This window comes from Nannobrachium achirus (assembly GCF_963921795.1).
Source record: "Nannobrachium achirus genome assembly, chromosome: 4".
NCBI classification, from domain to species: domain Eukaryota; kingdom Metazoa; phylum Chordata; class Actinopteri; order Myctophiformes; family Myctophidae; genus Nannobrachium; species Nannobrachium achirus.
Genome location: NC_137813.1, coordinates 4,698,404 through 4,714,915, shown reverse-complemented (window position 1 = coordinate 4,714,915; position 16,512 = coordinate 4,698,404). Strand labels below are relative to the sequence as shown.

Genomic DNA, 16,512 nt, shown 5'->3' with positions numbered 1-16,512 from the left:
CACAGTTCATCCACCCCTCCCTGCACAGCGTGGTATGAGGAGACCAGCCAGAGGTAGGTTTCTCCTACATCAACCCACAGTTCATCCACCCCTCCCTGCACAGCGTGGTATGAGGAGACCAGCCAGAGGTAGGTTTCTCCTACATCAACCCACAGTTCATCCACCCCTCCCTGCACAGCGTGGTATGAGGAGACCAGCCAGAGGTAGGTTTCTCCTACATCAACCCCCAGTTCATCCACCCCTCCCTGCACAGCGTGGTATGAGGAGACCGGCCAGAGGACCAGCCCGGGACCTGCTGTTACCAGGCACGTCACACAGAGACATCAACGGGGGCTTCAGGGTAACCGCTAGAGTCGCCGGGAAAACATACTCGCTGAGATTTTTATTCTTGTATTTGATTTACTGAGCATAAGGTTAGATATAACTTTAGGATTACACATATCTTTCTGAGGTTAAGATTAGGAATATGGTAAACCTGTTTTGGCACCGTTTTACTGAGGTTAAGGTTAGGAATAAGGTTAGGTTTAACCGTTTAGACATACTTTACAGAGGTATATAAGGATATTAAGGATCTCAATATAACAAATAGGCCTTGCCTTACCCGAGTTTCCTTTTAGTTGACATTGTATCAGTGAACTGTACTGTCATGAAACTATACTTTTTCCTATCCAAAATGTCTAATAAATACCTCAATCAATCAATCAATCAATCAATCAAAAGGCATAAACCATCAGCCCAGGCGAGTGTGTTTTCCGGTGACTCTTCTGGTATTCGGCTTCCCCATGTCCTTTTATCTGTCTGTAAAAAGTGTCCTCTCCAGACCATGAGTGCAGTTTTTACTGTGGTGAAAGACATGCAAATGCCCCCTCTTTCCATGCCATACCTGAAGGCAGCATTCAAGAAGAATTGCCATGTCTAAACTCTCCTGAACTTGAATGCAGCATCTTATGGTGAAAGTATTACCCTCTCTGTGTAGAAATCCATGCCGTTATGCCACATAGCCAGTATTGACTTGATTATGCCTAGCTCAGTGTGGTATCAAGTACCGAAAATAGCCAACCTCCAAGCTCACAATGCATTGCAGCCCGGCGCGTTGTGAGCTTGGAGGTCTGCTATTTTCGATATTTTCACCAAAAGGCCCTTGTACAAATGTCAGCTCCTGCCTCTCTAACAGTCTCTGCACGTCCCTGTCTGTTACAGTCTACAACCGACCTGCCAGAGCCTACCAGATGTCTCCCCAACAACAACAACAACAACATGTTCCCTGCCGTCAAAAAGAGATCCTTATCATCTTCTGCTCGACACAAAATAAACAAAGTCCCGTCAAGTCAGTTTGTCGCCGCGCCGAGGCAACGTTTGGAGGAGAGTGGAATCTAAACGCTTTTAGACCAAGAGTCTAAACGATGTGAAGGATGAACGACCGACATTCATGCATCCTGTCGGTCTGAGAGTCAAAGGAGAAGAAGGGGGAATTATATTGCACTTGTCATTTTAATCATCGTTTTGTTTTGTCGTCTTTTATTTGATCTTTTTAAAACCCTGTCGTCCAGACATTTCCACAATGTGCTCGTCGCTTCCGAAAACCTACGGTTGTGAATTAGACTCCGATTCTTCTGTGTCCGCCGCACGCCGCCCCGTTCCGAGTTTAGTTGGTGATAATATTACGATGCGAGTTGCAGACTCCCATCCCACTCGTCTCAACACATCCCTCGTGTTGTTATGCTGCAACCAACAGGCTACATTTATTGTCTTTTCTTAAAGGAGTAGTTCACCACTTTTCAACCTGTCTTCATATAATAGGTCCTCACTAATGTTCATGATAAAATTTCAAAAAAAAAAAATCGACTCAGTCCAAGTCTCCTAGGAGAGCTGTGGGGAGTTCAGAATCCATCATCTTGTGACATCATCATTAAAAAAAATATATATATATATATATATATATATTTTTGAAAAAAATGTTTAGATTTTTATTATCGCGAGAACAATGGCTTCCACTTTAAAATTGCAACTTTTCAGGAATAGAAAGCCTGCAGTTTCTATAAGCTGGATTGGCAATCGATGATGTCACAAGACGATGGGTTTCTGACCTGCCCACGGCCCTCCTCTGAGAAAAAAAAAAGAAAAAAGCTATTTTTGAGTGAGGACCAATTATATGAACATAGGTTGAAAAGTGGTGGAGTGCCCCTTTAAATATATATCTTTACTTCAGCCCCTGATACACATAGCAACCTTTTCATCAATATCAACCAGCACCGACCAGAGGCGGCAATTGCAATTGCAGTGGCCATACCTTGGCTGAAGGGGGAAAAAAGAAAATATACTTCCTAAAATAAAGTCACGCCTGTTGATAAGGTATGGCAACATGACTGGTGTGCATGAGCACACATGAAGGCACACAAAGATTAATCCAATGACGCTGCCAATGGCCAGACCCAGTTGCCGGCTCTGGTCGTTGCTGATATTGCTGAAAAGATTGCTAACACTATACGCTGGGAAAAAGGTTCCGTCTACATCACCAGTGCCAAAATAGAAATGGAACAAAGGATTTTGTATTGCACGTTATCACTGAATATCTAAATAACTATCAGTTTCCTAACACACACACACACACACTCTCATCAACAGCCATGTATGTCCTTTTGACGTAAAAACCTCCGCCTTCCCCTTTGATGTCAACACGTCAAACCGTCAACAAAGAGTCAGTTTTTTTTTTATTATCAGATAATGTTTTGCGACGAATGGAAAGCACACAATCACACATTATCTTCACGGCTGCGACTGGTCTATTTATGGACCAGCGTTTTCACTGGAGTGGTTGTTGCTGTTGCCTGCAGTCAGGTCTGTCACAGTCATCACATATCAATCCATCCATCCATCCATCTTCAACCGCTTATCCGGAATCGGGTCGCGGGGGTAACACTCCCAGTGTTCCCTCTCTATTTGCCACTTCCTCCTGTGGGATCCCCAAGACGAGGAGCGAAATCTGAGGCTGAGGTTTTTACCAAAGTTGACACCCCCTAGCACTCGGGTGACTGAAAAGAAAACACTTCCACTCTGACTGCATTTATCAGTCAAACTGACTATTTCTATTAGTGGGGTTCTATTGTCTGTTGTTCTATTGACAATAGAAGCCCCGCTGGCAGCAGGGGGAGGAGGTGTTGCTCTCCTGGGCAAAAAGGGAGAGAATTTACCTGTCAATTTGACTGATAAATGCAGTCAGAGTGGTATAAATGTATATTATTTCTTACTTAGGAAACGTTTCAGAGGAGGAAAAAACGAGAACATACGGTATGTCTTGAGTATTTAGGAAAAGTCATGGAAGGGGAAATTTCTGAGCGATCCGTTTTGAGCTTGTAGATCTGATATTTTTGCTTCTTTGTATGAGATACTAGAATGACAAAGTTGGACGTAGCAATATGCAATGTGGCCCTCTGGAGTGAAGGTGGAAATATAGTGGCCCTCTGGAGTGAAGGTGGAAATATAGTGGCCCTCTGGAGTGAAGGTGGAAATATAGTGGCCCTCTGGAGTGAAGGTGGAAATATAGTGGCCCTCTGGAGTGAAGGTGCAAATATAGTGGCCCTCTGGAGTGAAGGTGGAAATATAGTGGCCCTCTGGAGTGAAGGTGGAAATATAGTGGCCCTCTGGAGTGAAGGTGGAAATATAGTGGCCCTCTGGAGTGAAGGTGCAAATATAGTGGCCCTCTGGAGTGAAGGTGGAAATATAGTGGCCCTCTGGAGTGAAGGTGGAAATATAGTGGCCCTCGCCATCATCAAAGTTGCCCACCCCTGACCTAAACTGTCTCCTTGTACCCGTGACCTTATTCTTTCGGTCATGACCCCCCCCCCCCCCCACACACACACACACACACACTTCATCACCATCACCAATTTATTTTACAGTACTAATTAGATTTGTTTACATGTCAATGTCATGTTTCCATCTTTAATGCCATGTCATTGTCCCCGCGCTTTTAGCCACTTTCACCTTACTGTCGCTATTTTGTGCATTTATAGGGCAAGGATTACAAGCATTTTGATTATCGGTGGCGGCCATTACCAGTCATGTTTATTTATTTAGTTACTTGTTATTAGTTATTATTTGTCATAATCTTCCCCGTGCAATTGTTGTTTACAGAGTCTAAAGCGGCAAACAGAAATGTATTTAACATGTTTGTCCCACTGCCAAAAAAATTAAACTATCAAACTATTAAATCGTTAAATCGCAATTAGCCAGTAGCTATGCCCCTCCCAAAAAGCTTTTGTCCAATGCTAGCTTAGAATAACTTCCTGCTTGCCAAGGTTTGTCTTGGCAACAGCCTTGGCAAGCTGCCGGTTGCTAAGCTAGCATTGGACAAAAGCTTTTAGGGGAGGGGCATAGCTACTGGCTAATTGTATTTTGTATGACGATTAGTTGTCAATTAAGTCTACCAGAGAAAGAGAGAGAGAGAGAACATGGGGTCAGACTAGCTCTGGTCCATAGCGTTAAGGAGTTCTGCTTAAAGCTATGTTACTCTACATCCGCTGCCCCCTCAGAAAGCCTGCGCAAAATAACAAATACACTTTCACTGCTCACCAAAACAAAGACGGCTTTTGGGAGTTGAAAGCCTACTTTCCTTAGTGGCAACGCTCTGAGCCCCCACCTCACCTTTAAAATACACTTTTTGGCCAGAGAAGAAAAGTATTTCACCGGAAGGTGAACATCCGGTCAATGGACATTTCTATTGACAGGATCTGTAGAGGGCGCTGTGGAGTTAGGTACAATTTCCGGTGATATATTTTCTTTTCTGGCCAAAAAGTGTATTTTAGACGTGAGGTGGGGGGCTCAGAGTGTTGCCACTAAGGAAAGTAGGCTTTCACCTCCCAAAAGCTGTCTTTGTTTTGGTAAGTAGCGAAACTATATTAGTTATTTTGGGACCAGATGAGAGGGTTTGCAAGCGTTCTGCAGCGCAGCAGATGGTTAGTGACATAGTACTCCTTCTAACGCTATGGACCAGAGTTAGGGTCAAACAGACTATTATAGCTCCAGATCAAAGAGAGTGCATTTTCTTTTGTTGAGAGATGCTATTTCCATGATGCACCATTATTCTGATCTTTGTTGCATGCTTACTTAAGGAGCGTTTGATCACTATAGTCTCTCTATAGGAGGCAGTACATGTCCGGTATCTATCATTGTAAATCCTATTATTATGATATAAATGTTGTATGTTTTATGAAAGTCTGATTCTGAAGAATTGACATTTATCACTTTCTAATTGTTATGGGGGTTGGGGAAAGAGACGTTTTATTCCTGTCTTATGTCGGGCTTAGTAAAAAATATATATATATACTTTTATGTCCAGAGAAAGATGTCTACACTATTATATATGTCCACGATTTTGTAAATATGTTTCAAAAGAAATGTTTCAGAAGAAGACGAAATTACATATTTTATACCAACGAACTGAATGTGCTTTTAATACCTTTGATGGTTTGAAACGTTTCTATGTTTAGGTTAACCCCCGACAGAGAGATAAATATACTATGACGTTGGTTTGGCTGAATCTTTTGGTAGCTTTGATATCAGCCGATCTTGTTAATACGTACTGTATTTCCCCCCCTTATTTAGCCATTGATTGTTTTCTACTGACCAGCGTTGTAGATTATATGCAGCATCCGGGTCCAGCGGTGTTGCGTGCCGTGAAGCGGTTCGGAAGCCCTCTTGCCTCGGTCCTTGCGGTGCAGAATCTTTCTGTAAACTCAAGTTGAATTGTAGAGTAAGGCTGGTCTTGCGTGGTCAGACTGTTGCCTCTCGCAAATGTTCAAACGCTTCCGGTCAACAAGTCCGGAGCAACGGAGGCTCTGATCACGAGCAAGCGATAAGGCGTCCGTTGCTTCTTTCCACTCGCGCATATTTATCAATATAAATCAAAAATCATCTAAGCATGCAGAAAGGGCGATTATAAAATAAATACATGTAAAGATGGAAATGACGAACAGATACTGTACCAGTTTTTCCGTGTTTGGATTTCAGTAGGAGTAGATCCTAGTCTCGCATAGCCAGACAACTATTCCACAATCGCCGAATATAGTAAGACACCTCCCGAAAGCCGAGTAACGGAAGTAGTCACTGCTGCACGGAACTGTAGTCCCATTGGAAACATAACAGAAGCACACTAGCACAGACAGAGTCATTATAATGAGCTGTAGTCCCATTGGAAACATAACAGAAGCACACTAGCACAGACAGAGTCATTATAATGAGCTGTAGTCCCATTGGAAACGTAACAGAAGCACACTAGCACAGACAGAGTCATTATAATGAGCTGTAGTCCCATTGGAAACATAACAGAAACACACTAGCACAGACAGAACTGTAGTCCCATTGGAAACACAACAGAAACACACTAGCACAGACAGAGTCATTATAATGAACTGTAGTCCCATTGGAAACAACAGAAACACGCTAGCACAGACAGAGTCATTATAATGAACTGTAGTCCCATTGGAAACGTAACAGAAACACACTAGCACAGACAGATCATTATAATGAACTGTTGTCCCATTGGAAACATAACAGAAGCACGCTAGCACAGACAGAGTCATTATAATGAACTGTAGTCCCATTGGAAACATAACAGAAGCACACTAGCACAGACAGAGTCATTTGACACAGACAGAGTCATTTGCAACGCCTCGTTGTGAGCATGTAGATCTGGTATTTTCACAATAGAAAGTATTATTATTATTATTATTTCTTTCCAACTTCGACTTTCGACTTTCTCTGGTGGAGTCGACTTGTGTAATGAATTTGACTGAGTCGACTTTTTCATTAATGCCCTACTATACAGCATTCGGAGATTGTGGAATAGCGGTAGTTGTCTGGCTACCGCAAGACTAGAGTGATGCTCACCGGGGGTGGAAATCCTTTTTTTTTTGCTTACGTTGTGTGCATGCCAGAGGCCGCCGGGGCTGATCTATAAGCATGAGAAAGAACCTTGCATGCTACAGTGACCGTACCCTGACGTGGAGTAGAATGATCCACACCCATCCTGCCAGCCTAGTTGGGTCGAATCCCATACTTCCGTGACCGTGGAGAGCAAAGGTCCGTTTCTCAGTGGTTTTGTCAACTATGAAGGTTAAATTACAAATTGAGCTCCCATGCACCTCGCAAATATGTGGGGAAAATGTTTGTCAGCCGCTGAAAGTTTGTGTCTCATTCACCAAATCTGCTTTAAAGGAGTAGTTCACCCCCAAAATGACCTTTTTTTCTATTGATTACTCATGCCTTGGAGACTTGAGTTCAATAATATTTTTAGTTTTTTGTCGCATTCGTAAGCCAAAAATGTGATTATAATAAATTTAACTCCAATGATTCCAGATGGGGACCCAAATGCATTCGGGTCCCCATCCAGAATCAATGGGGGTAAATTTACTATAATCAAATTTTTATCTTTTTTTTTTCTTGAATGCGACAAATACATTATTGAACTCAAGTCTCCATGGCATGAGTAATCAATAGAAAAAAAGTCATTTTGAGGGTGAACTACTCCTTTAAGTAGCATGTGAGGGATCAAACTAGGGTTTTTAATTATTCTGAATCCATTGCTAGCGTTTGTTTTGCCAAAAAGAAAGTGTTTTTTTGGGGTCCGTTTTTAGCCCAATATGTTTTTCATGCAAAACAAATGCTTGCAATGGATTCAGAATCATTAAAAAAACCCTAGTTTGACCCCTCACATGCTACTTAAAGCAGAATGTTGGGGGGTGTTTTTTTCCTTAGTATAGTAAGTGAATGAAACTTTCAGCGGCTGTCAAACATTTTGCTCACATTTTTTGGGACGGGACATGGGAGCTCAATGTGTTATTTAACCTTCATAGTTGACAAAACCACAGAGAAACGGACCATCGCTCTCCACGGTCACGGAAGTATGGGATCCGACCCAACTATTGTGTGCTTCTCTCTCTACACATCGTGTCGTCTCTCCTCGCCGTCTGTTTGCTTTTACGTTCATTTTGACTAGAGCTCAGAAGAACTAGAGTTATTTCAGTTTGACTAGAGCTCAGAAGAACTAGAGTTATTTCAGTTTGACTAGAGCTCAGAAGAACTAGAGTTATTTCGTTTTTTTTTTAATTGGCTTTTCTCTCAACCGGTGCCAAACATGATGACAAGCTGAGAGTCATTTACTCTATCGACCGTTTTTATTTTTTTACAAAGACTATTGTTATTATTATTATTATAGCACACAAGGCTTTCAAAACTGCCAAATTTTACAGTGTGTGGAGTTTAAACGCTGAGGCCGGCACTCCCCAGATCAGCTTCCTAAATAATGGTTGTATGGCCTATGGCTGGTGTTTCAGTTTCTCTATAGACGGGTTTCTTGTTTACAAACATTGAGACTAAATGCACAGCTGACTGTATCATGTAATCAATTCCGTCCAATCCCCAAACCTGTTGTCTTGGGGAGCGCTGGTTTCATTGGCTAATTTTGGTACCGACCTGCGCACGCATCTAGTTCTTATCAGTGTAACGTGGACCAGACACCCGTCCATACATTAGGACCAAACTTAGCTTTCTTTTTTACAGGCCAATTGCAAAACAACTAAAGAATGTTTACATGTCTCACATTGAGAAGTTGGAGGAGGACGTCTGAAAGTGGAATAAATTGAACATACGTTACATGATCACACACACAGATTGACAGGGATGTTTGTACGTTTGTTAGTTTGTTTTTTTCCTCTCATTGCCCCTGCTTTTTGTTAAGCAGATTCTTCTGGTTCCTCTGTTCCTTGTGGTATGAAGGATACTGTGTATAAATAAAGTAGGAAAAAAACACGCCATTCGTTTGTGACATAATAACTGTTGTGTGTGTGTGTGTGTGTGTGTGTGTGTGTGTGTGTGTGTGTGTGTGTGTGTGTGTGTGTGTGTGTGTGTGTGTGTGTGTGTGTGTGTGTGTGTGTGTGTGTGTATAAATGACTAAATGTGTGCGCTGTTTGCTATTACAATTTAGGCATTTAGCAGATGCTCTTAATCCAGAGCGACTTACAATAAGCATCATCAATACATCAACATCACTACATCACATAAGAACATAAGAACATTACAATAAGCATCATCAATACATCAACATCACTACATCAAATAAGAACATAAGAACATAGGTAGACCAGGCACATTCAATTAAAAATGCGATCTAAATGACATGTATGGTCATTGAGGGTAGGCAATTGCTACGTTAAGTGCCCTGGGCCAAGGTGGAATCTGAAGAGGTGAGTCTTCAGACCTATTACTGTACAGTACAACTCTATTCAGAGAACAGCTGTATTATTGAGGTATGTCAGTGTTTGCTTAAAGGCAGGGGGAGCTTTAGTTTAGTTTCTCTGTGGAACCATGCAGTATTCACAACAACTGTGCCACTGAAATGAGCTCAAAGCTATGAGAGTGTGGGAGTCAGATACATCCTGAGATGTGTGTGTGCGTCAGTGTGTGTGCGTGTGCGTGTGCGTGTGCGTGTGCGCGTGTGTGTGCGTGCGTGCGTGTTTGGGGATTTCCCAAGCAAGCACTTCGCTGAGAGAATGAGTCACTTGTGAGTGTTGTCTCTCCCCTCGCAGACAGACAGACAGGCAGGCAGGCAGACAGACAGGCAGGCAGACAGACAGACAGACAGACAGACAGACAGGCAGGCAGGCAGGCAGGCAGGCAGGCAGGCAGGCAGGCAGGCAGGCAGACAGACAGACAGACAGACAGACAGACAGACAGACAGACAGACAGACAGACAGACAGGTGAATATTTTCTCACTGCCGCTGATGGAACTCTCCATGGTGCTGAAGCTTGTAGATCAGTTATTTTCGGCACTACTATCAAGTACAACCCGCCGCTGTCTGATGGAAACCTCATCCGAAAGTTCAAAACCGTTCTTTTTGTTGTTGTTGTTGTTGTTGTTGTTGTTGTTGTTGTTGTTGTGATCTTGTAGATCTGCTATTGTCACAACTTTATTTGTGCAACAACACTCTTGTATGTTCTGGGTTAAAAGCTTAAGAGTCTCAAGTTTAGACTCGTAAGTCTCTCTCTCTCTCTCGCTCCCCCCCCTCTCTCTCTCCTCCCCCGCAATAGGAAGTCTATTGCGTCATATGGAGCGGGGTTTTCATCCGTATGATACTATAGCTTCAGTCAGACACTAAACACACCAACACTGCTGTTACACGCACGCAGGATTTCTAACACGCACGCATGCGGGGGAGAGAGAGAGAGACCCGATCGAGAGGGAAGTGGAACGTCGTAGGTGCTTCTGAATTCCATGCAGTCGTTCGCGGACCCCTGCAGATTTATACCTATAGTATCAGCCCCTCTTGGCAGATGAGTAAGCCTGGCTGGCTGCCCAATTAAGGAGATCCCATCTATTTTAACTAAGGAACCTTGGCTTTCCCCCTTCTGAGCATCAAGCTGCAGACATAACGAAGAGGTAAGAACCCAATTACAATTATACTAGATTAATAGCTTATTTTATTAATAGGCTAATCATTGGATTCAGTGTATTATGCAACTGTGTTGACACTTTGTGTTGATTTTATCGACTAAAACTATGACGAAAAATGTTAATTGACTCAGTTTTTTTCACTCGCTGTGATGACTAAAACTACTAAATATATTGACAATTTCGTCAAAAAAAAATAAAAAAATAGAAACGTTAGGGAGGGACTAGTGGAGATGATAGTCATTTTATTTTTGGTTGCTCTCTGCTGAAAATAGCAGATCTACAAGCTCACAACGTGTTGCAGCGTGACGTGTTGTGAGCTTGTAGATCTGCTATTTTCAGCGCACAACCAAGTGTAAAATCAGTAATTACGATGCCATCAAGGCCTGCCAAAATACATTGCAGTTGACTAAATCAACTGTATAGATTTAGTCACATAAAATCTTATATTTAGTCGACTAAAATCTGACTAAAACTGTTCAGGTGACTAAATTAAAAACAACACTGTTCTGTAGCCTCCGCGATGTTTGAATGGATCTGATTGATTGAATACTTTATCAGTTAAAAAAAAAGCTGGTTTCCATTGCGGTCCTTTGTGCATCAAAACATTACAGACAAACAACAATAGCCTACAATACTGTGCAAAAGATTCTGGAGAACAATTTGAGGAAACTAGCCTATAAGTTGTGTTGTAGTTGTTGAGGAGGATTTGGGGTCGGTGCCCGTGCAGCCCGTCAGCACCTGGGACAGCGCCTGTCAGGATTCATAGGCTGTAAAATCCATGTACATTTTAAAACCGTTCCACATTCACACAGCAGCGTCAGTGCAGGGACGTCACAAGGGGTAGGAAAGTGGGACTGAGTTACTGGGGCCCAAGGTGGAGGGGCCCTAATAACTTTATCTATTGAAAAGTAGCAAATATACAAGCTCACAGCGTGGCACCGAGTGCCGCGCTGCATGCGAGCTTGTAGATCTGCTATTTTTGAAAAGTTGTGAAAATCTTTGATTATAATTACATCTAACGATGCTTCTCCTCCATTCACGTTTGGTGAATGTAGCCTTGGCCAGGAAAATTTGATGTCTTCAGGTGGTAACCATCGATCATAGGTGGTGTTTCGACCCGCAAACCACAACACCCTCCTGATTAGCCTGGTTAATAAACCAGACTGCACAACACCACCCCCTGTTGGTAGTGGTGGTGTTGTGTAGTCTGGCCCTTCACATTAAATAAGCTTTTTCCACCAGCCCTCAGAGAGGGCGAGCCAATCAGGGCTGTAGGCTTGGGGCACGTGGTGGTAGGGGTGTCTTCAAAAATTCGACGAATCGACGCGTCGTTTTAAGCCCCCGGAATCGACGCCAATTGTTTGAGTCGAGCCGTCAAAAATATATTATTTTTTATCACACCGGTGCGGTATGAGAGTGCTGGACTGTCATGTTCTTCCTATTTAGTCCATACTTCCTACTGCTTGCAACTAGACTTCAAAATAAAACCAGTTCACGTGACTTGAAAGTTGCCTTGATCATATAACAAGGTGCTCTTATTTTGAAGTTAACCGCTTTGAAAGGAAATGCGTCGACTTGTTGTTATTCTACTTGTTAAAGCTGACCAAGAAGCAGCAGCGCGATGCGCTTTCACTTTCACTCACTGCCGCTGACTCGCTGAGTGTGGCTCTGTGGTGGTGGTCTAAGGCAGAGGACTGCGGTGGAGTAGAGGACTTCTTAAAAAGTTTTAGATTATGACAATTTGCTTGCATTGTGATGCAGCCGTGTGCCGCTCTGCATCGACGCAGCGATGTTACATTATTGTTACCTTTAGCCTACTTTGGTGTTGTTTTTCCTCCTGAAGGAACAGGGCTAAATCGTTAGCATGCTAGCGCTTTAGCCCTGTTCCTTTAGCCTTGGAGAGGCATACAATCATTACAACCAGGCAGTTTTCAAAGCAGAGAATCCACCAATCATAGTGGTTTACAACAGCTGTTGTACCGGTACTCTATCAATGCGTCGCGGTCGCGCCTCCTCTCCAGTCATTAAAGCACAACTTTTTTTTTTTTTTTTTACACATAAACGATTCGTCGACGCGTCGGATTAACCCCCGCGACTCGAATCGACTTGATAAATCCTGAGTCGAAGACAGCCCTACGTGGTGGGTGGTGGCCTGGTTCAAAACCATTCAGCCAATCAGGCGAGTCTGTGTGTATTCAAACACATTCCCCCCTCCACTCTTATTACAGACATCAAACTGATTGTAGTCTTTGATGCTTTCAGTGACTAACGAGCTATTGACACTTGTATGGCTCAATCAATTACAGCAGCTCACAAGCCCTTTGAAGTTCAGAGGGAGCAATTAAGAGCAAGTCAACTTAATTTTTTTTAAACCACCCCCTGCCCGCCCCCCCAGAAGTGGAATGTCTGCCCGAAATCTCAGACTCTCTTCCCAAAACGAAGTGTGTGATAGAGTCTGACGCTCAGGGATGGACTGAGACTAAAATTCAGCCCTGGCATCTTGGCCAGACCAGCCCCCACAACCAGCGCGTGCGCAGATACTCTACCGACTCATCGGGTCAAAAGCGCGGCACATATAAATACACAAGCTTTTAATACCACAACTTTTACCGACAACATAAATGATAACTATACAACTACACAATCCATAAATTTTATGAGTTGGCGTAAAGTTCTCACCACCAACAAGTAGAGTATGAACATGATTAGTGCCAAAATGTGTCAGAACTTTGGCTAGTTAGCTAATGAATGGAAAAGAAGCATATTGATCTGAGAATTGGACAAACAAGTTGTATTTGATTGCTCAATATGCGGTAGACTATAGGCTACTGTATGATACTGTCTTTTTTTTCTTTTTTTTCTTTTTTTTTTTTTTGGCCACCAGCCCCCTAGCCTACCAGCCCACCGGGCAAATGCCCTGTATGCCAGAAGGCCAGCCCGCCCCTGCTGACGCTTGCAGTCAGGCTACCTCCTGATGGCCGGGTCGGCAGTGGTGGCCAAATCACTGCCCATCTCCTCCTCCTGACCAAGGCTAAACTCCCCTCTCCTGCTCTATTTTTTTTCCCCCACAAGAGGCTTCTCTGGGGAGGTATTGGGTGGGTCCCTCCTGAGGTCTTGAGGTGACACAGGTGCGTAGAGTTCTCCAGTACTGTGGGGTTATTCCTGCCTGGAGTTCTCCTTCGTCTCACCAACTCACCAACCAAGTTGTGCGCTGCACCTGTGACCCCTCTTCTCCACACTTGGTCCTGGCTTGATGTATTTTTACCTTTTGTGTTCCTGCAGATGTTCTCGCAGTGACACTTTACTTCCAATTTCTCCCCAGCTGATGTTGTTTATGTGAGCCATCTCGTTAGCTGTGATTAGTTAAGGGCTGTTACCGTTATGTTTGTATTGTTGAGTCTCACATACTCCCCCCCTCTTGGGAGACTCTGAGGGTATCTGAATAAATGTCTGTAGCTTGTGTTGGTGCCCTCTCGCGAGTGCTGTGCATGAGGTTGCTAACCTCATACACCCACGCCAGGCTCTTCCTGGTGGTCATCTGTCTCTCCAGCGTCACCAATCTTCCTCGGTTTCCATCCAGACTTTCCTGGAAGTCACTGGTTGCCCAGAGTTCTATGATTATAATTACATCTAACGATGCTTCTCCTCCATTCACGTTTGGTGAATGTAGCCTTGGCCAGGAAAATTTGATGTCTTCAGGTGGTAACCATCGATCATATGGTGTTTCGACCCGCAAACCACAACACCCTCCTGATGGCCGGGTCGGCAGTGGTGGCCAAATCACTGCCCATCTCCTCCTCCTGACCAAGGCTAAACTCCCCTCTCCTGCTCTATTTTTTTTCCCCACAAGAGGCTTCTCTGGGGAGGTATTGGGTGGGTCCCTCCTGAGGTCTTGAGGTGACACAGGTGCGTAGAGTTCTCCAGTACTGTGGGGTTATTCCTGCCTGGAGTTCTCCTTCGTCTCACCAACTCACCACCAAGTTGTGCGCTGCACCTGTGACCCCTTGAATATATGTATTTTTTAAGCGAACATTTCTAACTCAAATTTTGCTTCTGGGGGTCCCTGGAACTAAATATTTTGAGATCGGGGTCCGTGGCCAAATATATATTATCTTGGGGGTCCTTATAGGTTTCTTGCAAACATTTTCACGATTTTTCAAAAATAGCAGATCTACAAGCTCGCAGCGTGGCACTCTGTGCCGCGCTGCGAGCTTGTATATCTGCTATTTTTCAATAGTTAACATTCATGGGGGGCCTGCAGTGAATCCTTGTACCCAGGGCCCAGAATTTGGTGTGACGCCCCTGGTCAGTGGCTCAAGATGTTGGAGAATCAGTCAGTCGTTATCACTCCAGATAATGGCCACTGATCTGTTGTATTGCATTGTATGCATTGCTTTGTTGTATGTAGACTATTATCTCAGCAGGTGATGTCCGAATAATTTACTGTGATTGAAGTATATAATTGTCTTTAATGTACCGTAGGTTATTGTAATAATTATGCCACAAAATACAGTATAGGCCAACATAGGCTACTTTCTTTTTTGATTGATTGATTGATTTGTTTATCTGAAGTGTGCTTCACAATCACATTGGTCAGACCTGGCTCTTTAGTGTTCATGTGTTGATTCTCAACACCCTTTGGTGCTTCTATAAATAAACAAATAAGTCATTTTCAGAAATTTGGAAAATAGCACATCTACAATTAAGATCAATGCTTCACATGTTTGTAGATCGGCTATTTTCTATGTTTTGAGCGACACAGTTGTACAACAAAGTATAAAAGAGTGCTTCAGTGGATTGATTTAGATTTAGGTTTGATAATTTGTTTTTAATGAAAAACTAAAACTAAAACATGCTTTTCTATTTATTTGATTATAATCCGAAACTGTAAAATTGTCAGAATAATTGCTAAGAAAATATTTGATACTAATTAAAGTTGCTTTCCTAAAGTGGTTTTCTCAAAGTGGGGTCCAGGGACCCCCAGGGGTCCTTGAGGGGATTCCAGGGGCTCTGCACTGCAGCTAAGTGACTGAAAGTTAGGAAGTTAATGGACCTTTACCGGTCTGTAACTCTGAGTTTGATCAAATCGGTTCCATTTGTACACACTCAGAGTTGGGGGTCCGTGGCTTAATGCTTATCAAGCTGGGGGTCCGTGACATTAAAAAGGTTCGAGAAGCCCTACTGTAAAGTATTGTAATTCACTTGTAAAACCGGAGATGGGGACTGGAGTCTGGATGTCAGTGAGCGTGAAGAGAAGGTTTCTGGTTAAGAGACAAGTCTGGAAAATGTGATGAAGAAGCTGAATAATTCTATATTTTCCATGTTTTAATGCTCTCCATGCACCCTTTAGAGAGAGACGTCTGAATAAGTGCACAGCAGAACCTGGTCATTATAGCCTACAGGTTTGGCAGCTCACAGGTGTAAATCTAAGGGCCTCCGCATAAAATCAGGGGAAATACTGTGAGCGATAGGCTTATGGGATTCACTCTAAGCTGTGAGGGCTGCTTGGGGTCTGCTGGGGAAACTGGACAACAGGGGCATTTCTTCCTAATAGACCCCATGGACAACAGGGGCATTTCTTCCTAATAGACCCCATGGACAACAGGGGCATTTCTTCCTAATAGACCCCATGGACAACAGGGGCATTTCTTCCTAATAGACCCCATGGACAACAGGGGCATTTCTTCCTAATAGACCCCATGGACAACAGGGGCATTTCTTCCTAATAGACCCCATGGACAACAGGGGCATTTCTTCCTAATAGACCCCATGGACAACAGGGGCATTTCTTCCTAATAGACCCCATGGACAACAGGGGCATTTCTTCCTAATAGACCCCATGGACAACAGGGGCATTTCTTCCTAATAGACCCCATGGACAGTCTGGACAACAGGGGCATTTCTTCCTAATAGACCCCATGGACAACAGGGGCATTTCTTCCTAATAGACCTCATGGACAACAGGGGCATTTCTTCCTAATAGACCCCATGGACAGTCTGGACAACAGGGGCATTTCTTCCTAATAGACCCCATGGACAGTCTGGACAACAGGGGCATTTC

The 16,512-nt window shown here is 43.4% G+C and overlaps 1 protein-coding gene across 1 annotated transcript in view; it reads left to right on the top strand.

The window, feature by feature from the left end:
* prkcab (protein kinase C, alpha, b) overlaps window positions 1-8,742 on the top strand; it is a 337,435-nt gene extending 328,693 nt beyond the window's left edge. The window contains 1 exon segment of the mRNA XM_080724767.1: window positions 1,201-8,742. The gene's annotated coding sequence lies outside the window, so the exon portion shown is untranslated.
* Window positions 8,743-16,512: the final 7,770 nt, after the last annotated feature.